The following is a 23,983-nucleotide window of genomic DNA, read 5'->3' as shown; positions in this document are numbered from 1 at the left end:
ATTTTTTCGTACACTTTTCTCTCTTTGCTTCTTTGATATGCTCATTGCACTTCACTGCTTGAAGTGTTTGATGGTTCCCGACATTTGCTGAGACTCTGTGAATTTTTCTTTATTCTTTTTTTCTGTTCCTCCAATTGCATAATCTGTATCTACTTATCTTCAAGTTTGCTGATTCTTTCTTCTACTAGCTCGTATTGACTTTTGAGCCCCTCTAGTAAATTTTTCATTTTGGTTAGTGTAATTTTCAACTCTAGAAATTTCATTTGGTTTGTTTTAATAATTTATATCTCTTTGTTGATATTCTCTATGTGATGAGACATTGTAAATATATAGACTTTTACTTTTTTAAACATGGTTTCTTTAGCTCTTTGGAAATATTTGTAAGAGAATCTTTGATGTTTTCATCTAAGTCTCTTAAATGTGCTTTCTGTTGCCTGGTTTGTATTTTTTTTTTTTTTTTCTGTGTATGTGTCATTCTTTCCTGTTTTTGTTTTTGAATGATTCTTTCTCTCTCTCTCTCTCTTTCCCCCCTTCTCTCCATCTCTGTTTCTCTCTCTGCCTCTCTCACTAAAACATGGACATTTTAGATAATATATTATAGCAACTTTGGATACTAACCTCCCTCCCCCGAGGCTTGCTGGTGTTAAATTTGTTTTTTTCTCTGTTTAATGACTAGTGACTTGGCTGAACCAGTTTAGTGAAGTCTGTGTCCTCTGCAGAGTGTCAACTTTGATATTGCTCCTCACAGGGTACAGAGTTGGACATGCATGACAACAGTTTTAGCCAGGCTTTCTGTGACCAGTCTCTTTGTGTGATTTCCCCATGAAGCTTTGGGCTGTTTTCACTGTGTTGAGATCACACTCAACTATTGGCCTCCACCTATTGCTAGCTGATTGCACTATTGTTTTTTACACTGCCCTGGGGCATACATTGCTCCACCTTCTTTTTTTTTTTCATGGCTTAAAAAACATAAATTTATTATTTTATAGCTCTGGAGTTTAGAAGTTAAAAATGAATTTCACTGGACTAAAATCAAAGTGTCAGCAGGATTATGTTCCTCTGGAGGCTATAGAGGTGAATCCATTTCCTTTTCTAGTTTCTGAGGCTATAGAGGTGAATCCATTTCCTTTTCTAGTTTCTGAGGGTTGCCAAGACTCCTTTAATTCACAGTCCCCTTCCTCCATCTTCAAAGCCAGCAATGATGAGTTGGGTTTTCTTTTCTTTTTATTTTATTTTATTTTTTTATTTTTATTATACTTTAAGTTCTAGGGTACATGTGCATAACATGCAGGTTTGTTACATATGTATACTTGTGCCATGTTGGTGTGCTGCACCCATGAACTCGTCAGCACCCATCAATTCATCATTTGTGTCAGCTCCACCTTCTAATCCAGTTAAAATCAGGCCCCTTTGCGGAGGTAGTTTTTGAGGCTTTCTCTGACTCCAGATGACTCATCTTAACTGATTCTCCCCATGGTTCTTTCTGTTAAACTTCTAGCTCGTCTCCTATTTCATTTATTGATATCATGAAGCTATAAGCCTTCTCTTCATCGTTTACCACCACAATCTCCGTTGTTTTTGACAATGCCCTTTGGCTTGGACTTTCCTTTGCTCTGTTCCAAATAAAGTCAGTCCTGTTAGGGACAGCTACAGAGTTCTCTCTTTTCATAGCCTGTCTCTCCCTTGGGAAGAGATTTCAATTCTTTCAGCTTCTCTTTTAGATACAGGGGGTACATGTGCAGGTTTCTTACACGGGTACGTTGTCCGTACATAGTGAACATAGCATCTAATAGGAAGTTTTTCAACCCATGCGCACTCCCTCCCTCCCTCTTCAAGTAGCCTGCAGTGGCTGTTGTTCCTATGTTAATGTCCATGTGTGCTCAGTGTTTACCTCCCACACATAAGTGAGAACACGTGGTATTTGGTTTCTGTTTCTGTGTTATTTCACTTAGGATTATGTCCTTCATCTCCATCCATGCTGCTACAAAGGACGTGATTTCATTCTTTTTTATGGCTGCATAGTATTCATGGTATATATGTACCACATTTGTTTTATCCAATTCACCATTGATGGGCACCTTGGTTGATTCCATGTCTTTGTTATTGTGAATAGGGTGGTGATAAACTTATGAATGTATGTGTCTTTTTGTTATAACTATCTGTTTCCCTTTGGGTATATACCCGGTAATGGGATTGCTGGGCCGAATGGTAGCTCTGTTTTAAGTTCTTTGAGAAATCTCCAAACTGCTTTTCACAGTGGCTGAACTAATTTACACTCCCACCAACATTATATAGGCATTCTCTTTTCTCTGCATCTTTGTTAGTGTCTGTTGTTGTTTTATGTTTTGATGATAGCCATTCTGACTGGTGTGAGATGGTATCTTATTGTGCTTTTGATTTGCATTTCCCTCATGACTGTGCTGTGCATTTTTTCATGTTTGTTTGACCGCTTGTATGTCTTCTCTTGAGAAGTGTCTCCTCATGTCTGTTGCCCACTTTTTAATGGGGTTGTTTGTTTTCTCTTGTCAGTTTGTTTAATTTCCTTATAGATGCTGGATATTAGACCTTTGTCAGATGTACAGTTTGCAAAAATTTTCTCCCATTCTATAGGTTGTCTGCTTACTCTGATGATAGTTTCTTTTGCTGTGCAGAAGTTCTTTAGTTTAATTAGGTCCCACTTGTTAATTTTTTTTTGTAACTGCTTTTGAAGACTTAGCCAAAAATTATTTGCTAAGGCCCATGTTAAGAAGGGTATTTCCTAGGTTTTCTTCTAAGATTTTTGTAATTTGAGGTCATACATGTAAATCTTTAATCTGCCTTGAGTTAATTTTTGTATATGGTGAAAGGCAAGGGTATAATTTCATTCTTTGGCTTACGGCTAGCTAGTTATCCCAGCGCCAGTTATTGAACAAGGAGTTCTTTCCCCATTGCTTGTTTTAGTCAGCCTTGTCAAAGATCAGATAGTTGTAGGTGTGTAGCTTTCAAAATAATAAGAGCCGTCTATGGCAAACCCACCACCAACCTCATACTGAATGAGCACAAGCTGGAATCATTCCTCTTGAGAACTAGAACAGGACAAAGATGCCCACTCTCACCACTTCTAATCAACATAGCAGTAGAAGTCTTAACCAGAGCTATCAGGTAAGAGACAAAAATAAAAGGCATCCAAATAGTAAAGGAAGAAGTCAAACTATCTCTCCTCACTAACAATATGATCCTATACCTAGAAAACCCTAAAGACTCCAACAAAAGACAATGAGAACTGATAAAAAATTTTTACAAGGTTCCAGGATACAAAATCAATGTGCAAATCAGTAGCATTTCTATACAGCAGGCAGAAGAATCACTTGAACCCAAGAATTGGAAGTTTCAGTGAGCCAGCATTGAGCCACTGTACTCTAGCCTGGGTGACAGAGCAAGACTCCATCTCAAAATAATAATAATAATAATAATTTCAGTTTTATTAACTTCCATGATAGCAGATGAATACTGAGTTCTATTTCACTCTGCCATATCACTGACATTTGCTTCCATCATGAATCTCTCAAGATAGTTGTCATATTAATCTAGATCCATACTACATGTTCATATTTTCAGTATCCAGTGTTTCTGAGTAGTCCCAATATTCATAGCTGAGCTACACAGAGTAATGCTTTCTTCCCCTTCTCATTTTTAAAACTTTGTTTTTTCCTAAAGTTAATATTTGTCGGGCTCTCTTATTTGCTTGGTTTCCCATGTCATTATTACCAATTCCAAACTCTCTGTCATTTATGTAATTTTCCTCTTATTGTGTTCAAGCACCCAGACATTTAAAGACATCTCCAGAGAGCTTCTGACCAGATTCTGCCTGAGCTTGTTGCTCTCTGGGCTTTGGATGCAGCTGCATCTTAGGACCCTCACCGCCCACTTGGACAGTCCCTTTATCCCTGTCTTGTTTTAGACTTTCTGTTTTCCGTACCTCAGGTCTTCTTTTTTGGTTTCTCCTTTTGTTTTAGTGGAGCCCATCCTTCGGTAACTCCCTGATAAAGCACATAGGGGAGGTAAAGTTTTTCAGACCTTGTTTTATGAAAGTGTATTTATTCTACTTGCTAATAGGTTGCTTGGGCGTTACATTCTAGGTTGGAAATAATTTTACCTATGGTTTTGAATGACTTGGTCATCTGTTCTCTAGCTTCTAGTACCATTTTAAAGAAATCCAATGCCATACTGATTCTCAATCCTTTGTATTAAATGTAACTTATTTTTTCCACTAAGAGTTTACAGGATGGGTTGCTGCTGTATCCTAAAGTGTCACATACGTGTGCTGAGGTGTAGGTCGACATTCTTCCGTTGTGCTAGATATTTGATGGGCCCTTTCGGTTTGGAAAATCATGTCCTTTGAATCTGAGAAGGCTCCTTGGATTCTTTGAGGATACTCTTCCCTCCATGTGATCTCGCCTCCTTCTGGAGCTACTTTAAGCCAGATGTTAGACTCCATGGGCTAGTCCTCTAATTTAAAAAATTTCTTTTACCTCTAATTTTCTTTCTTTAATTATTTTCTATTGACAAAATTGTTTAATAGTAGCATTTCTTTATGTTAAAGAAAAACAAAGTTCAAATGCCTAACTAACCATAATTATGTTAAACACTTGGTGTGCATGCAAATAAAGACAAAGGGCTGCTGAGCCAATCTGAATTTAAATAGAGGTGTTGTAGGTATAATTAACTGTAACTTACTTTTTGAATAAGTAAGAAAAAAGTTACTGGCCAAAGGATTATTAGAGATGTATTTTCCAAAATTCATTTATCTGGACTGCCTCTCTGCACCTCTGCCCCCTGCCAACTGAGCAGACTTCCCACTATTAAATCAAAATGACTACTCACTCTCACCCCCCAGCAGTTATAGTACACAACATCACTGCCCCACCGGAAAAGGAAAATACTGCATTTGGCCTGTGACTCTGCAATCTTGTTCCAGCTTCAAGAGCCTAACAGACGTCTGTGATCACCTGAGACTTCTTAAACCGCACCAATACTTCTATCTGGTTGGAACCTTAAATGCCACCACCCATCAGAGACAAGGTTCTCAATAGATGCTAAACCTGTTATTTAAATTACTTTTCAATTTAAAAAAGGAGAGACAGAGAAGAAACTTATTGGAATAAGGCCACCTAGGAATGTTCTTAACCTCTCCATTCAGCTTTTGGCTGATATATGAAACTACACATAATAAATACAACTTTTCCTCCAGGTGCACAGCCAGGGTTCTTAAGAGAAAACAGAGCAAACTGACTATAGACTACATTTGTGAAACTTGTGTGTGTATATATGTATATGTGTATACATATGCGTGTGTGTGCATATGTACATGCCTATACATATATGTGTGTGTAGAGAGAGAGCATTTTACTGTAAGGTACTGGTTCACATGGCGATGGAGGCTGAGAAGTCCCATGCCTTGCCATCTGCAAGCATGATGCAGATGAGACCCGGGAAAGTCAGTGGTGTAGTTCAAAGGCCTGAGAACTGCAGAGCCAGTGGTATACATTCCAGTCTGGGTCTGAAGGCCTGATAACCAAGAACTCTGGTGGAAGAAAACATGCCCCAGCTCAAGGGATCAGGCAGAGAATAAACTCAACCTTCCTTCTTCTTTTTGTTCTACTCAGGCTCTCAACAGATTGGATGAAGTTAGGCCCACCCACAATGGAGAGGGCCATCTACTTCACTCAGTCCATCAATGCAAATGTGAGTCTCTTGCAGAAACACCCTCACAGACACATCCAGAAATAATGTTTCACCAGCTATCTGGGCACCCCATGGCCCAGTCAAGTTGACAAATACAATTAACCATCACAGTACCCCATCAGGTTCACTTCCTCATTCTCCTCCAGAAGGCTGAGCCATGGGGTAGGGAGAAGTCAGACACAAAACTCCATGGAAACAGCAGTTGAGAGTAAACGAAGTGACAGGGGAGACGGAGCCCGTTTTCTGCACTTACACAGAGCAAGTCCTTGCAGAAGTGAATGTTTTTCAGGAATGGGAGGGACGGTGAGTGGTTTACAGAAAAAAAGGCATAGAGTATTTATGGAGATCTGTGATTGGAGAGTAAGGAGGGGGCCAGATTCAAGTCCACTTGACTTCCTGGCTCACAGTGTCTAGCCTTTGCCTTGCAGAGGTATGGCATGTGCCAGGGTGGCTGAGGGCAGTGCCCTCTCAGCTGAGGAAGGCCCACTGAGAGCAACTAGAAGCAGCACCCACAGTCCAGAGCACAGCCAATGACATCTGTCTGCCAATGCCTATATGATTTCATCACATTTTAAGAAAAGTCTTGAAAAGCAACTCTCAGTATTTGTAAGGTATTTTAACTTTTTCATAACTATTTCTCTAGGAGTAGTAATGCATATTACTCCAAGGATGGGTGAGGAGCAACTGAAAACTAAATAATATGTGACTGTGAGAGATATTAATAGCTTTTGTTATTTAAGACAAATGTAACCTCTTCGGTCTCTGGCAGATCCTTTCCAAAGGAAGTGAAAGACTCAGAATGGGATCCACAACCAGGACATTGACCTATTCATTGAGCAAAGATTTATTGAGCCCCTGCTACTGGCTAGCATTGTGAACACATAGGATATATCAGTGAACAAAACAGACAGCAACTGTTTCTCACACGATGCTTACAGTCAACATTATGCTCACTGTATGAAAATTATACTCACGCTTGTTTGTTTCTGAGAGCATTTCAAGGACAAAAACTTATTAAATCCTGAATGACTTGCATCCTGGTGTTGTCTTTCAGATTTCTCTTCTCATGCAATTTACTGTCATTGAAAATACCAACCACACATGCATATGCAAAAATACAACTGGATGAATGGTCAGTTCTGTGATTATACCATAGCAACTGGATAGGAAAAAAACAAACATCCACCATTAGGGACCAATTAAATAATCATTCGTCTAGATTATGGAATATTATGCAGCTATTAAAATAACAAGGCAGCTTTAGGGCTTATATAACAGATCTCCAGATATTTTGAAGCTGAAGAAGTAATGAAATAAAATTAGTGGATACTGTATGCTTCCACTCCTGTAAAGAAACGTGTATTCATTTCTATGTTTATGCAAGCATACGAAGCTCTTGGAGAGATCTATAAGAAGCTGTTATCCATAGTTGCATCTCAAAAGACAGACTGGAGTAGGACAGAAAAGGAATATATAATTTCATGAAATCGCCTTCTTGATTAAATAGATGTGTTCTTACTAATTTTGTTTTATTTTAGCATGCACAAGTCCACTTCTTAATTACAAAAAGATACCAGTGACCTTTAAGAGGTTATTACATACAGTTCTACAACTGTCAAATACGCCAGCTGCTAGCTACATGATTATTTCAATTTAAAGGTAAATTAATTGAAGTTAAAAAAAAATGAGATCCTCAGCTGCACTCGCCATATTTCAAGTGCTCAGTAGCCACATGGCGAGTGGCTGGCACATTAAACAGTGCTGACATATGGAACATTTCCATTACTGTAGACAGTTATATTGGACAGTGTTGGATACTCTATGAACCTAGAGCCAGTGAATTTTTCATGAGGTATCTAAGCCTTCGTTCTTCACACTAGAGTTGACTCAAAAGAAAATTACCCAGGAGAGCTGTACAGTATAGAAAAAGACAGAAGTTTCTTCAAAATTAACACACATCTCCCCTTCTATCTCCACTCATTAACAAGTAGCAAAGTTAGAAAGTCATTCCTTCAACCTTTTTACAGTGTCATGATCAAGACTTTAAGTTATTTTGCATATATTTTAAGTGTTACACGGTCTGGATACTTTTCCCCTGCAGCAACACAGATTGATCACTATTTATTGGTATTATTTATTAGCATAAAGTAATAACAAATAAGTACAAACCAACCCTAATCTGATTTTTTAATTACTGTATAAGTGCTGGTAATTCCTCATTTTTTTAGATTCCTCACATTCAAACGTGTTTAGCCTTCTGAGGTCCCTTCCAACACTGAGAAGCCACAAGCGTAATCCCAAGTGAAACTTGAGTTTGGATAACTGTGGATTCCTAAAAGTTATCAGTGTATTTGGCTCAATAACCTAAAAAGTACCACTGAATTATTTAGGGATTGCCCATTCATTTCTACTCTGAAAGTTTTACTTGTGTTTCTTAATGAGTCTAATATGAATTTAAATCTCCAGCCACCAAAACTACAGTCTTAGTCAAATGCCAACAAAGTAAACCTTTAGACTTAGAAGTCTTCTTCTTCCAATTAGGAAGAGATAAATGCAGAATTACCTCTTACCCTTGCCCTTCAGAGTGAAAGTAACTGGTTTTAAAATTCTCTCCTTTTCACACCAAGCTAATAAGAGTACTGGACTATTATCTGGCTGGAGAGCTGCCCTCCTGAGACGTCTCTGTGGAGGACACATGCATTTCATCTGTTAATAATAGTAGCTTCAACAAAGGGTCCCGCACCAAGCCATCTGTTAGGTTGGGGGTTTTCATAATCAACCAATAGAGGAGGAAGTGTGTGCGAATACAAAATGCCCTTTCACTCTAGTTCTCTTTTTCCCTGTTTGGACTCCCTTGAAGAAACTGCAACAATCCATTTTAGAGCAGAGACCTTAGAACCTGCAGAGAAAGCACAAACTGCATATTTCCTTGCAAACAGATATTCAGAATGACCTTCTTGCTACCAGGAGAGGAATGTAAATCTCCCAGTACTACAAGCTCTCCTTTTTCTTATTCATAGACTTTTATGAGAATCAGCTTATAATAGCAACCTGATCTGAACTCACCATGCAGGAAAGTGAGGCAAAGATGGGGTCTGGACCAGCCCACAAAGAACATCCTGTCGTAGGCCAGACATTTTTACCAAGAGAGCCTCAAAGCAGGCCAGAAAAGGGAAGATGAGGTAAAAGAGCACATTTCTGCTATTAACTGTTAATCAGATGGGAAAACCCAGCAAATACAACTCAGTAAAGCACCCGCTTCTCTTCAGAAGGTGCAAAGGAGTAAAACTCAATAGAATCACTTCTAGTTTTCTTTTTATCTACCAAAGTGGTCTGAATAGAAATTAAATAACTTTTGAAAATTTCACATTTGTCAACCATTACCCACATCATTCTTGTGTGCAATTTTTAAGTAAACACACCATTAACATGGTGTTGGTGGGTCACTGACACTGGTAGAGTCATTAACATGGCACTGGTAGGCAATGCCATCATAAATGAATTTTCACAAAAATAATTGTCTTTTATGGGGACAAAAGGAACTTGCTCAAAAAACACATATTACCAACTTTCAAGCTGGACAGATGAAGATCTGAGTTTGTCCCTCCAATTACTAGTAATGTGACCTCGAAAAACTCACTGGCTCTCTCTAGTCCTCAGTTTCCTCATCTGAAAAATGGGAATGCCAACAGAACATAACCTATAAGGTTCTGTAAGGTTTAAATCAAACACCATCTCTGCTCAGAGCTGTGCCTGGTACATCAGATAAGCTCAGTGTGGCAGTGTTAGTGATTTATCATTTTCCATCTTGTTAAGGAACGCACATGGAGTGTAACTAAAGTTTTCTTATTTACTTAAGCCCATCATTATGAACATTAAAGTGTAGGTCAGAGGCCCAGCTGTCACTCTACTTAGTGTTCCCATTGATTTGGCAGAACTCAATTGTTTGGTGTTTGGGACAGTTTCTGATACCCAGCCCCCATATTCATTTCTGGTTTTTAATCAGCTATGAACTAGGAATACAAGTGACCAAATAAATTACTACTGTACTCAAGATAGATGTAACGGGCTCAAATTCAGCGATTCTCATATCAGAGTCACCTAGAGAGCTTGAGCTGCTGTGAAGACAAGGCATCTGCATTTTATAAGCCCCAGGTGAGTCCAATGTCCCGGGGGAGGCCACAGCTGTAAGCGTACGTGATGAGTTCCCTCATTCCCTGACAGCAGCCCAGGAAGGGCAGTAAGAGGCCAGCCTGCAGTAAGTGCAGCTGGGGGCAGGCCTGGAGCTTCCTTTCCAGTAGGAGGGCCAAGGTCACAGACTACTTTATACGTCTAAAACTAATGCGACCCTCAAGGAGAAGGAGAGGGAAGAAATCAAAGAAAATTAAATCCTTCGACCAGTGCTAACCAAAGTCGCTGTGTTCCAAGTCTGGTGCTAAATGGTTGGGGTATGTTGGTAAATAAGACAGACATGGCCCTAACCCGTGTGTGCACAGAGGACTGACAAGAAGACTAATGGGGGCAAATAATCCAATAATGGCACAAGTAGCTAAACATTTGAATAATTAAAGAAAACTGCAATTACATAATTGTACTATGGAAAGTATTTGGATGAAAAAGTGTAAGGTGTGGGGAGATACGGCAAGGAGGTGCTAACCAAGGATGAGTGATCAGACAGCATCATGAGGAGGGCCAGAGAGGGTGGTGACTTACTCTCCTGGGACTGCCGTAACAAAGCGCCACATGCTAGGGTAGCTTCAAAACAGAAATACATTTTCTGATGATTCTGGAGGCCAGAAGTGCAAGATCCAGTTGTCAGCAGGGTTGGTTCCTTCTGAGGCTCTGAGAAAGGGATCTTTTCCAGGCCTACCCTCAGTGTCTAGTGATTTGCTGGCAATCTTGGGTGTTCCTCGGCTTCTGCTGCATGTTTGCATGGCGTTCTCTGCCTTGGGGTTGACATAGTGTTCTCCTAGTGCACCTGTCCGTGTCCAAGCTTCTACTTTTTATAAGGACATCAGGCATATTGGATTAGAAACCACTATAATGAGTGCATCTTAACTTGATCATCTCTAATAAGGTCATATTCACAGGTACTGGGGGTTAGAACTTCAACATCTTTTAGAGAAACACATTTCAGCCATTAACAGGTAGCAAAGAATTAGACTGGGTGAAGGAGGATGGAAGAAGAAAGCATTGCTAGAGAAAAAAGCACATGCGGAGGCCCTCAGCAAGGAGGGCTGCTGCAGTGACCAGGAATGGCTGGGGGCTTGGTCTGCCGGAGTGTGGGAAGCAAGAGGAGAGTCAGGAGGCACAGGCAGCGGCTGATCCTGCAGAGCTCTGGGGGCTCTGTGTGGAATGTGGGAGCCAACATGGGAGATGATGAAACCAAGACAGCTGAAGGTGAGATGTAGCAGAACCAGCAAGAGGGACAAAAGGGAACTGCCCCTCAGTCATCTGACCGAAGCCCCAAAGTCTAATTCCAGAGAGGGATAAACAGTCTCTGGACTGAATGACAGCAAACACAGCTGAAAATGGAATTCAAATTGAAAACAGGAGGTTAAAGAAATGTTCATATACTGAAGGTTGAGATTCCCCACCTTCTTTCTCTAGTAGGCTCTTAGGAGTCTGGCAGCCAGAGATGACACTGTGATACCTGGGAAGTCCAAAAGAAGAGGCACAAAGATACTGCCATGCAGATCCTCCCATTGAAGCCACGGAGGCAGACCACCCTTAACTTTTCAGTACTTCTCCAACTGTAGCATGAATAACAATTATGGTGGGAGGGAGGCATTAAAATGCAGATTGCTGGGCCCCACTCTAGATTCTGATTCAGAAGGTCTGGGAGGGGCTCAAGAACATGCACGTCTAACAAGCATCTCAGGAAGGCTGACACTGCTGCTCCATGGACCACACTTTGAGAACCAGTGCTCTGGAGAGTCAATGAATACATGGGTGTCAATGAGCTTCCAAACAGCATTTTACAATTCTTAAGTGCAAGCAGAGATTAAATATTCAAAAGAGCCAAGACATTTGAAAAAAAAAAAAAAGTCTATTCTAAAAGACAGTGACCAAGACAAACAAAAAGGAAAAAACAGTGACACAGAGGAAAAAGACTCTTTGGCAAGAAGACAATGTCATTAAATCAACCATTATTCTCGAGAGAGAAGATAAAAAATATTGCATCTGTAATAATAGAATACATGTTATTTTTCTAAAAGGAACATTCAAAGATCAAGAGTAAAGTTCTTAGAAATTAAAAACATGATAGCAGAATTGAAAAATTCAGTAGAAAGGCTGGAAACCATTATCTAGAAATTAAAGCAAAAATTTAAAGAGAGAGCAGGAGGGGCTTGTCCAGGCTCACCAAGGAGTCTGGAATGGGTAATGTGTACTGAACACTTAGCGTATGCCGGGCTCCAGACTCCACGCCAGGATGCAGGAATGCACAAGGTCCTGCCATGGGAGAGTACTCAAGGAGCTCTTGAAAGACCTGTTACCAGGATCAGTGACCTGGTGATGGAATGCTTAGAAGAGCGGGACAAGTACCTGAACCCCTTTGCTCCTCTTGTAGGCATTTGGATTCCTCATCATGCCTTTATGCAAGACTTGGCCTAAGTGTTTGGGGAACCTGTTGTTCTCACCAGTGCCAGCCTCAGCTCCCAGGCCAATTCCCTGAATGTTAAGGAGTCTCAAGACCTCTGGCTTCGATTGGCCTTGGTGGAATTGATGGGGGACACATCAGGGATGGCCAGAACCCGGAATGTTGCCTAGGCTCCACTGCAGTTGACTTACCTGTGCCTGGAAAGTTTGTTATCACCTGTCCAGGCTGTGCCCTGAAGAGTATTACAGCCATCCTTCAATAGAAGTATGGGTTACTCCCCTCACACACATCCTGCTTATGTGTGCTGGATCCTATTTGTCTGTCCTCTGAAGACTGGCAAGCCCTCATTGGCAGAGGCCACCGGATCTCCACACTACCTTGACTCTAGGCAGTGCATCTTTCTGAACACTGGAAGCCAAGTACCAGAAGCTGTTGTTTAGCTGTGCACCTGGAGGAAAAGTTGTATTTATTATGTGTAGTTTCATATATCAGCCAAAAGCTGAATGGAGAGGTTAAGAACATTCCTAGGTGGCCTTATTCCAATAAGTTTCTTCTCTGTCTCTCCTTTTTTAAATTGAAAAGTAATTTAAATAACAGGTTTAGCATCTATTGAGAACCTTGTCTCTGATGGGTGGTGGCATTTAAGGTTCCAACCAGATAGAAGTATTGGTGCGGTTTAAGAAGTCTCAGGTGATCACAGACGTCTGTTAGGCTCTTGAAGCTGGAACAAGATTGCAGAGTCACAGGCCAAATGCAGTATTTTCCTTTTCCGGTGGGGCAGTGATGTTGTGTACTATAACTGCTGGGGGGTGAGAGTGAGTAGTCATTTTGATTTAATAGTGGGAAGTCTGCTCAGTTGGCAGGGGGCAGAGGTGCAGAGAGGCAGTCCAGATAAATGAATTTTGGAAAATACATCTCTAATAATCCTTTGGCCAGTAACTTTTTTCTTACTTATTCAAAAAGTAAGTTACAGTTAATTATACCTACAACACCTCTATTTAAATTCAGATTGGCTCAGCAGCCCTTTGTCTTTATTTGCATGCACACCAAGTGTTTAACATAATTATGGTTAGTTAGGCATTTGAACTTTGTTTTTCTTTAACATAAAGAAATGCTACTATTAAACAATTTTGTCAATAGAAAATAATTAAAGAAAGAAAATTAGAGGTAAAAGAAATTTTTTAAATTAGAGGACTAGCCCATGGAGTCTAACATCTGGCTTAAAGTAGCTCCAGAAGGAGGCGAGATCACATGGAGGGAAGAGTATCCTCAAAGAATCCAAGGAGCCTTCTCAGATTCAAAGGACATGATTTTCCAAACCGAAAGGGCCCATCAAATATCTAGCACAACGGAAGAATGTCGACCTACACCTCAGCACACGTATGTGACACTTTAGGATACAGCAGCAACCCATCCTGTAAACTCTTAGTGGAAAAAATAAGTTACATTTAATACAAAGGATTGAGAATCAGTATGGCATTGGATTTCTTTAAAATGGTACTAGAAGCTAGAGAACAGATGACCAAGTCATTCAAAACCATAGGTAAAATTATTTCCAACCTAGAATGTAATGCCTGGCTAATATAAACAAGTTACTTTGTTTAGAGATTTTAACAATGAGAAAAGGTCAAAATAGCCCCTCATCCAACACATGTCCACTGTGGTGGAGGCTACAGAATGAACCATACCTTCAAGGCTGCTTATGAACTCTCAGGAGGATATGGATGACAAGAGGGGGAAGTGACAAGTGATATGGGAAGAATGGGCCTGTGGATGCATGACTGTGATGGAAAGTGGGTTCACACCCCTCCCTAAAGGTGCTGCTAGTTTTCAACTAGGCAGGACCAGAAAGATCAGAAGAAAAGGAGACAAGAGAAATTAGTTCCAGTGTGTGCCTAAGAACCTGTTTGCTGTATTATGCTACACAAATCTTGTCAGGTTTCATAATATACTTAATTTTGTTTCTTTATTGCCTTTTAACATAATTTTAGATTTTTTAAAGAAAATTAAAAAAAAATCCCAGAAAATTATAATAGACAGAAAAAACTGGCATCCCACTACTGAGATAACTACCATTGCCATTTTATTTTAACAGTTGTGTTTTACGTAAGTGTGGTCATGTTATATGTGTTGATTTTCTAAATTAACCCCTTTTTGTTTGTTTGTTTTTCTCTTTTCTTTCTCCTCCTCTCTTTACCTCAATAAAATCAGGTAACCAATGTTAACATTTGCTGTGCAACATTTTTTCACCCTTACAAGATCTGTTTCTCTCTCTCTGTCTCACACACACACACAGATTTGTGTGTTGTCTGTTTTACAAAAGTGAGATAATTTATATCTTCTTCTGTATCTTGCCTTTTTTATATCTTCTTCTGTATCTTGCTTTTTTCACTTAATTAAATGTGGTGGAAATGTCTACACATCCCTAATTTTTTAAGACTATATTTAATTCAACATTCCTCAAGGATAGGTATTTGGATGGCTTCCTCCCTTCTTTCTTTCCTTTCTTTTTCTTCTCTCTCTCGCTTTTTCCCCTTGTTTCAGCAAACTATTCGGCAGCAGATAGCATTGCCAATACAGCTTTAAGTTCTGCTGATGTTTTATCTCAGAGGAACAGATGCCTAAGACTAAGACTGCAAAGTTGAAGGGTAGGTGATTTTTGTTTTGTTTGTAAATAGATATTGCCAGAATCCATGAAAATTAAAGACAGCTACAAAAGTATCAAATTGCCACCAACAATGTCCACAAGTATCCTTTTCCTTTGTGTCCCACCAGCATTAGTTTCCTTGTCATTTAGGTCCTTTCCGTTTGGTGGATGAGAAGCAATATCCAATTGTTATTTAAATGTACAGTCCCCTGCCTATTAATGTGGTTCAGCTTCTGCTCAGCTTTATTGGCTGTTTTGTTTTCTTTTCCTCTAAACGATCACATTCAAGACCTATGCCTATTAACTGCTTTTTGTTGTCAATTGTTAAATATTCAACCTCATATTGACATTAGGCTTCTGTCTATCTTGCAGGTGGCGAGTGTGCCCCTTAGTCCACCCATTACTTGTCTTCTGACTTTGTTGTGGTCAGAAGTTTGCCATTAAAAGAATATTGCAGTTATTTGTCTTTTAATTTATAGCTTCTGGGCTTCTGTCATGTTTAAAGATGTATCCCGGCCGGGCACGGTGGCTTACATCTGTAATCCCAGCATGCTGGGAGGCTGAGGTGGGCAGATCATGAGGTCAGGAGATCGAGACCATCTGGGCCAACATGGTGAAACCCCGTCTCTACTAAAATACAAAAAAATTAGCCAGGCATGGTGGTGCGCGCCTGTAGTCCCAGCTACTCAGGAGGCTGAGACAGGAGAATCGCTTGAACCTGGGAGGCAGAGGTTGCAGTGAGCCAGGATCATGCCACTGCACTCCAGCCTGGGTGACAGAGTGAGACTCCATCTGAAAAACAAAAAAAAGATGTATTCCTGGCCCCTGGGTTATACATGAACATACTGTCTCCAGAATATTTTTCTATCTGAATTGCTTGCTCTTAAATTTTGCTTGTGATTCAAGTATTTTTCTTCTATATATTTTTAATTAGCATTTTTAATGTGTCTGAAATGAAGTAAGAGTCCAATTTCATCTTATCCCCAATTTCTTAGACTTCTCTCAAGCCACTAAAATTTGGTTTGTGTAAATGAAAAGGAAATGCCTGTATAGTTTTCTTCTTTATTTCTTTCCAACTTCTGCTTTCTACATTGCCTTCCTTCCTATCTTTTCCTCATTCTTGACCTGTCTTTGACACTGTTCCCTTTCTTCTGCTCTTGCGTCAAGGCATAGAACCTCACTAAAAACACAGCAAAGCTGTAGCAGCAATAACAATAGTAAATACTTACATTTATAGGATCTTTTGCTCTCTGCCTGCTGGGCACTATTTTAGGCGCTTGGCAGGTTTTAAGTCATTTGATTGTCACAGCAGCTCTGTGGCATAGGTAGGGTTAACAGACCAGTCTTTGGAGGGCAGAGGTAAAGCCACCTGCGCAGGTCACTTCGCTCTGGCTCAGGCTCAGCAGCCCTGATGGGGTCTGACCCCAAGCCGGGTCTTAACCACTGGGCTCCAGAACCACATCAGTCCTGCGGGGAACACAAGGCCGGCCCCTCGCCTTTCTCCACGTGGTGTTTTGGGACCTCTTCCCCTCCCTGTTAAGTACCTCCCCAGTGAGGACGGAACTCCTTTAGAGACCCTGGGGCATTTCATCAAGGCTGTCTTCCCTGGTGTCTGAAAAGCTGCCCACGAAGCCACAGAGCTGAGCTGTGACTGGGGCTACAGGGGTCCTACAAGGATCCCTGAGCTGCTTCCTCCTTCTGCTGCCCTCGGGGCCACGCTGGATCATTCCCCAGACATTGAAAGCCCCGTGCTAAAACCAGGATTTCTCCGCATATCTCATCTGGAGGCTCCTCCCGTAACGAGGCCCCCGGGACAGCTGCCTGGCACGCCTGGCGCCTCCAGGAACTCTGTATGAACGCTGTTCTTTCAAGAGGGGGCCGCTGCACCCCTCCACGGGAGTCCCGGGGCTGGTGGGAACTCGGGTCCGTCAGGCAGATCCAGGCTCGCACCCCCATCTGCAGCTCTCCCCCCAGCCTCTTCCCTCAGCGTGGTCCTTCCCCTCAACCGAATCCCAGTGGGCCTCCATGATCATTGCTCTGCACACAGGCTTATGTTTCGCTTTGAAGTGTTCTCTGCTTCTAAAACCTATTTGATACAAACCCCGCCTTGACCTTTTCTTATAATTCAAATCCCTAGACTCACTACCTGTCTTCATTTAAAAAAATACCTTGTTAGAGTGCCTGTGAGCAAGCCACCTGCCCAGTGCAGAGTAAAGAAATATTTATTTTGATGAAATGTTTATGCAAGTTGATAAGCTGACTTGACATCTAGGAATTTTTTTTTTAAATTCCTTTCCATCTGGGTTTTTTTTTTTTTCTGTCACAACTCTGTGTCTCCCAAGGTGTGAAATGCAGGAGATGTCACTAAGGGTCTCTGTGCCTTGCCTCATGCAACACTTTTTTTTTTTTTAATCGAGTGTCTCTTAATTCAGCAGATATTCACTGAGCATTTACTATACGCTGAGCATTATTCTAGATGTGGTGAGTGTAGAAGTGAACAGAAAGACAAAATCTCAGCTTTCATCTAAGGATAAGCCTGTAGATAATTACATACATTTATAAATCAATACAGAGAAAATGAAGCTCAGTGGATACACACTGGTAGGGTAGAGAATGCTATTGGTGTGGGGGTTTGTCAGGGAAAGGCTCTCCGAAGAGGTGTTTGCGTTAGCAGTGATGGCAGTGGGAGGGCGGCCCCTGGGGTGGCTGAGGGAAGAGTGTGCGCCTGTGCTGAGTGTGCCTGACCAAAATGCAGGAAGCCAGCGCTGGGTGTATGAGCAGGAAGGTGGCAGGGGCAGGGGATCTGGAGCTGGTGCTGGATAACACAGGGCTCGTGGCCTTGGTGAGCACGTTGGATTTCACCTTATATGATACAGGGAGGCAATGGAGAGTTTGAACAGAGCTTCCAATCATCGTGTGTGTGTGTGTGTGTGTGTGTGTGTGTGTGTGTGCATTGCAGGATCAAGCTGGCTGCTTTATAGAGACCAGGCTGTGTGTGAGAGAATAGAAATGGGGAGAAACGTAAAAGCCCATGGGAGAAGATGGGGTTCCTGTTCTTGGTCAGAGGCGGCTCTGTCCACACAAGTATCCACCATGAATCTTTAGGAGTCACCTTGCCATCCTCCCTATCCCTCCCCACATGCCCCATCTCTTCCCTCTTCGATTGATCATTACTGGACCTCTGGGTGTTGTGCTTGGGTTCAGGCCAAGCTCTGTCCGCCACTGACTAGTGATAGAGTGCAAGGTTCTGGACTGCTCTGAGCTGAGGATTCTGCATCTGGAGGACAGGGAGGAGAGTAGTAGTGCTCACCTCCCAGGAAAGAGTTGATTTCGTGAGCACAGGCAGCACGTGGCCTAAAACTGAACATCTGCTGAATGTGCGTCAGTGACAGGCCAAAGGCCTCATGTATTGAGAATGATGCAACTGTTATTTAAAGTACTGTTAAAAGTATTTTCAACTCCTGATCATCTCACCTTTTAAATGTCTTTCACTATTCTCTGCAGCAAGTGCCTTTATTCCAGTTCTACTGCATCGGTCAGGTCTTCCTCATTTCCTAGAAAGTCCTCCCTGCATCTTTCTCACATTCCTCAGGCCATTACCCAGTGTGTCCCCAGAAGGGAGTGTTTCCAAGGCATACCCCTCCTTGCGTCACTTCCCTACTGACCATACATCAGTGGTTTCCTCTTGCCTTCAGGGTGGAGCCCAGCTCTTGCCTTCAGGATGGAGCCCAGCTCTTCCTTGCAAGGGGCCTTCCATGACTGTGCTGTGTCCTTCCAGTCTGTGTCTCTGTACATTCAGCGCTCTCTGCTGGGCGGGGGGGGCAACTGTTCCTTCGTGTACAAGGCTGAAGCCAATAGAGTGTTCAGGACTCAGCTCCGGTATCTGCAGGGAAGCCTTTCCTGCTCACTGTCTCTGCTACACCTGTTTCCACCACACACACACACACACACACACACACACACACACACAACAACAATGCACATAAACACACACCACATATGCAAGCACACAGAATACACACACACACTAAAATAAAAACACACACCACAGAAATACACACATAGACACACAACACACTGTCACAAACACACAAACACAGATACCACACAAGCACCACACAAAGACACACGTGTACAGCACACACACAGGCACACACACACCACACCAGCTAGTTGAATTAGATGTGTCAACTCCTGATTATATAATTTATCTTATCAAATTGTTGTCACTATTATTTGAATTTCCCGCTTGATTGAAGTTAGTAGATACTGTGTTTTGGTCTTTTTTTTTTTTTTTACACACAGTAAGGCATGTAAAGTACATAAGGCTTAAGCATACGGCGTGGCAAATTTTCCATGTGTATGCTCCTGTGTGGTGTTCACCCACACCCATAGGGAGAACATTTCAAGCAGTCCACAAGCTCCCTGGTGCCCATCCCAGTTCATTCTCATCCATCTTTAACCCCACAGGGACTATTATAACAGCCTCTAGCTAACAGACTTATGCCATCTATTTGTTGAAGGACTCAGTCAGTTCACTGGAGGAAGAAATGGGTGGGTCGCTGCTGACATTCTTGGTCGTCTCTGCCCTTTTCAGTTCTGAGACCAGAGGTGTGGCTGTGTCTGGCTTCAATGAATCAAAACACCCTACAGCCAGAGTGAGGCTTTGCCAAGTAATATGTTTCCTCAAAATGTTTCTATAGGTCCAGTTGTAGGCTGTGATGACATCGTGTAGTGGTTATCTGTGTAACCGTCTCAGAGCCAACTCCCGTATCTCATGGAATCCTCTCAACAATCTTCTAAGATACGAAAGGTGGTTATGATTACTCAGTTTTCCACGAGGAGAAACTGAGACTCCAGGTAAAGTCCGAGCTCCTTCTCTGCACAGGGGAGCACTGTGATGGCCCCTGATGCACATGGCTCAAGTGAGTTACAAAGCAAGATGCTGGTGTCCTCACCCAAATCTATGGAAACCCTTCCCTGCCTCTTGCCTTTTGACTTCAGGCATCTTGATCCTGTTGGGATTTAACTGTGTTCCCTTCTCTCCAAAACATACGGTGCAATCCTAACCCACAGTGCCTCAGAGTGGGACCCTATTTGAAAGTAGGGACATCAAAGGCTGCAAAGGTAATAAGTTGAAATGAGATCATACTGGAGTAGGGTGAGTCTCTAATCTAACATAACCACCATTCTTGTAAGAAGAAGAGAATAGATGCCCAGACACTTACAGGGAGAAACAAGGCCATGTGGAGACAGAGGCTGAGATCAGAAAGGTGCAGCTGCAAGTCAAAGAGTGCCAAGGATGGCAGCAGCCACTAGAGGCTGGACGAGAAAAGGGGAAGCTCTCCCCTGCAGGTTGCAGAAGGCGGAGGGTCCTAACAACACCTTGGTTTTGGACTTTTAGCATTCCAAATTCTAAGACAGTAGATTCCTGTTGTTTTAAGTCACCCAGTTTGGGGACCTTTGTTTCAGCAGCCCTAGGCAACTAATACAGATCCCCCATGGGAAACTCCTTATTGCCTTGATCAGAATGAACCCCACAGGTCCAATAGGAGTGAGGCTTCACGCTGGAGACCTTCCTGCCTAAAATGCCCTCCTCCCTCATCCCTGACAACATTCAACCCCCAACCCTTCCTTTAGCACAAGGCTCAAGGGCCATAGCTTCGTATATGCTCTTCCTGGTTCTCCAACAGAAAACAGAGGAGTAACAGATGCTATACTTGGATGATGTAACTTGGATCATGTAACTCCTCAAATGTGCATTGTTTCTTATTTAGCATCGGTCAAGTGGGCACCAAGGTGGCCTCTTTGACTTCACCTTTCTTCCAGTAGGATGGCTGACCAAGAGCTGTAGGAATACAGAACCGGGGAAGGGACAAGTCTGGATGGAATTGTTTCAGGTCAAAGGTGGTCTTCCAGAGGCTACACTGATTAGGAATACAAAAGGAGGAATCACTGTAAACCTAAGCTGTTTTATAAAGTTGGCTTTTCCAGATGTCTTTACTCTCAGGGCAGAAAGCCCCTATCCTTGACTCAGTTTTGCATATTGATATCTTAACTGAATTTGAAAGCTCAACTTTCTTGCCATTTCGTCTGAGACTTCTGTATGAAGTACGGTACTCACTTTCCCTCTTACATTTCCGTGGTGCTTTATGTGTGCACATGTGCATATCTGAGGACAGGTTCCACCTTCTCCTGCATTAGACATCTCCATTCCAGCCCACAGTTACTTACCCAGCATGTACTTGGGCCAGGCCATGAGGATACCTCCCTGAATAGGAAAGAGTGTCTGGTCTCATGGAACTCACAGTTTAGTGAGAAATGTGTGTTTCTTACTGAAGTCTATTATGTAAATACATTTGAAAAGGCTCTGGTGCATGTGTTAGGCTCATTCAAGATCCTTCACTCATTCAGCCTGTGGCAGATGCGTTAATAGACAACCACATAGTGTCACACTCACACGGGGTCCCATCTGGTCCCAAGCAAAGAAGGGCCTGCACTTGAGGTTGAATTCTCTGTGGTCACCATCTTGAAATGTTTAATGATATTACCTCTGTTTTACCTTTTCTAAATCCAATGGGACAATGGAGTATGAAGAGGGCTTATAGCCTTGGCTCCTGTACTATCCTGCCACCTGCCACCTGCCACCTCTCCTTTGGGAGAGGTTCTCGGCTGTCCACTTCCCAACCCCATGTTCCCCCAGCTCTTGAGCAGCCTCTGCCCCTGCAATTGTTGCTGCTCCCCAATAGGGTGGCAACTGCATCATTATGGAACAGCAAGCCTGTGTTCTGCCACCACCTGCCATCTGTGGTGGGTGTCTGGGCATATGCGTAGGACAAGCACTGTGTAGGGGTTCACTGTGAGGCCCGGCAGTGACCATCCCCCAGCAGGCTGGCAGTGCCAGGGCACATTCCAGAGCCTTGCACCCACCTCCAATCCAGGTACCCAGAGCTTCCTAGCAGGGAGGTTGCAATCCCTGAGGGATCTCCTGTCCACTGTACATGTCCACTGTACATTGGGACCGTGGACTGTGGGAGAGAGACAGCGGCCTCCCCACCCTCTAACTGTGGCTGGTCACAGCATGTGGGTGCAGCCAAGGGCGGGGAAGCAACTGGCAAGTACAAGCCTCTTGTACTGTACTGAGTCACCTGGAAGCGCTGTGGGGTCTGTGCAGGGCTGCATTGCCACGCCTGAGGAAGAGCAGCATGAAGAACACACGACTGGTTGAGAGAGGCAGGAAGAAAGGAGAAAGTGTTCTGTTTTATACTTGTCATGGTGCTTCCTTTTCATTTTGAGAAAGGAGCTCTCCGTTTTCATTTTGCAGTGGACCCTGCAAATCATGTTTCCAGCCCTGCTCCAAAACTCAGTAACAGTTGACCGTAGCCATCGCTAACTATAGTGACCATGTGCTGTCAACGGATGGAAGGATCTTCACAGCCCTGTGAGTTAAGAACTGTGATAATTTCCAGTCTGTGTATGAGGAAAGTGAGGCTCGAGTCACATGCAGAAGGCCCACATCGGGGTAGTGGAGGAGCTGCAATTTGACCCCGGGTTTGCCTGACCCCAGTGCCTGGGCACCCTTGCAGGTGGCTACTGTGCAAGTAAGAATTAATGAATAAGTCAACCAGCTGGATGCAGGGACAGAATCAGGGCCATCCTCTGCCTTCCTGGGCTGCATTTGGGAAAGACCAGGGACTGAGCACCCAGCATTCGCAAAGCCGGAGGACACTGGTTCTGGTGCGTGGTACTGGGGGCTGGGCCTGCGCAGCCTGAGTGGGCGGCAGCACGTGATCACCTGCAGCTGCAGAGCAGTGGTGAGCCAGGCAGCATCACCGGCTCAGCTGACCCTTCCCGGGTACACAGGGCCTGGCCATCTTGTGCCCAACCCTGGTAAAGCACCATTTTGTTTCTGCCTCACCATTTGCTTCTCCTGTGTTGTTTTGTGAGCTGTCTGAGATGTGCATCGTTCTTCTGTATTTGGAGGGGGACATGAAGCCCAGTTAGAAGATACCTGGTGCCTAGGAAAAAGCCTACTCAGTTTCCCTTGAAAATGTCTCCCTTGACCCCCACTGAATGCTTTTTCTCAGTCCTGATTGTCCTGCCTCTGAGCATTTCATCCTGGGTTCTACACTGGGGTGCATTCCAGCCCTGTCGGTCATTATATTGCAAAGTGATGGATAGATGTACGCCCTTGTGGGAGCTTCAATTTAAATATTATCATGACTTCAAGAATCATACAGAACATTCAGGAAATGTTAACATATTGACTTTTCACAGAAACGTGAAAGGGGTTATATGTTTGGGATTACTCAAATTATCAGCAATTTCAATCAGCTTTTTTATGCGCCATTCAGAGAGCAAAATTAGAAGTGCTTGTGTTTGCAGTCTACAATGTATTCAAGATAATTAAAAATTAGCCCATGAAATCATAGAGATCTTTACAGTAGCAGCAAGGATTTGGAAGGAACATTTCCTACTAGGCAAATGAACTGGACTTTTCTGAGAGTAAATACGGAATCGGAATCCAGCAGCACATCTTATTAAAACTACGAGCATTTCATGTTCACCTCTCCGTGGCTGGCCGCCTTCCGCAATAGTCACCCTGGCCATCTCTTATTAGCAACCTGCAGGAAAATAACTAAAAATAAGCAGCTGTAGAAATGATTATTTAAGCCTCTAAGAAATTCCTCCTGATGACTGTGCGTGACTGTGCGGTGGCTGCGCTCTCCCCGGTCCTGTCTCAGTTCGGCTGCACGTCTCTGCTGCTGCTTTAAGACTGCAGAGCGCCCCAGCGGCCAGAGGCAGGGGAGGGGTCCCTGCTCGCCTCCGCGCTCGGCTTCACTCGCCCGGCTCGCAGGCAGGGAAGGTTGGCAGAGAGATCCATGTGACTGAGGCCGGAGCACGGCAAAGATGAGCCTGCCCGCCCGCCTGCTGCCTGGATGCGGAGGGTGAGGGCTGGCGCACGGGAGGCCGCTGGCTGCGCATTCTGGGCGCCGGGTGCCCGGGATGAG

The sequence above is a fragment of the Colobus angolensis genome, unplaced genomic scaffold (assembly GCF_000951035.1).
Source record: "Colobus angolensis palliatus isolate OR3802 unplaced genomic scaffold, Cang.pa_1.0 Scaffold38, whole genome shotgun sequence".
Lineage (NCBI taxonomy): Eukaryota > Metazoa > Chordata > Mammalia > Primates > Cercopithecidae > Colobus > Colobus angolensis.
This window is presented reverse-complemented; position numbering follows the sequence as displayed.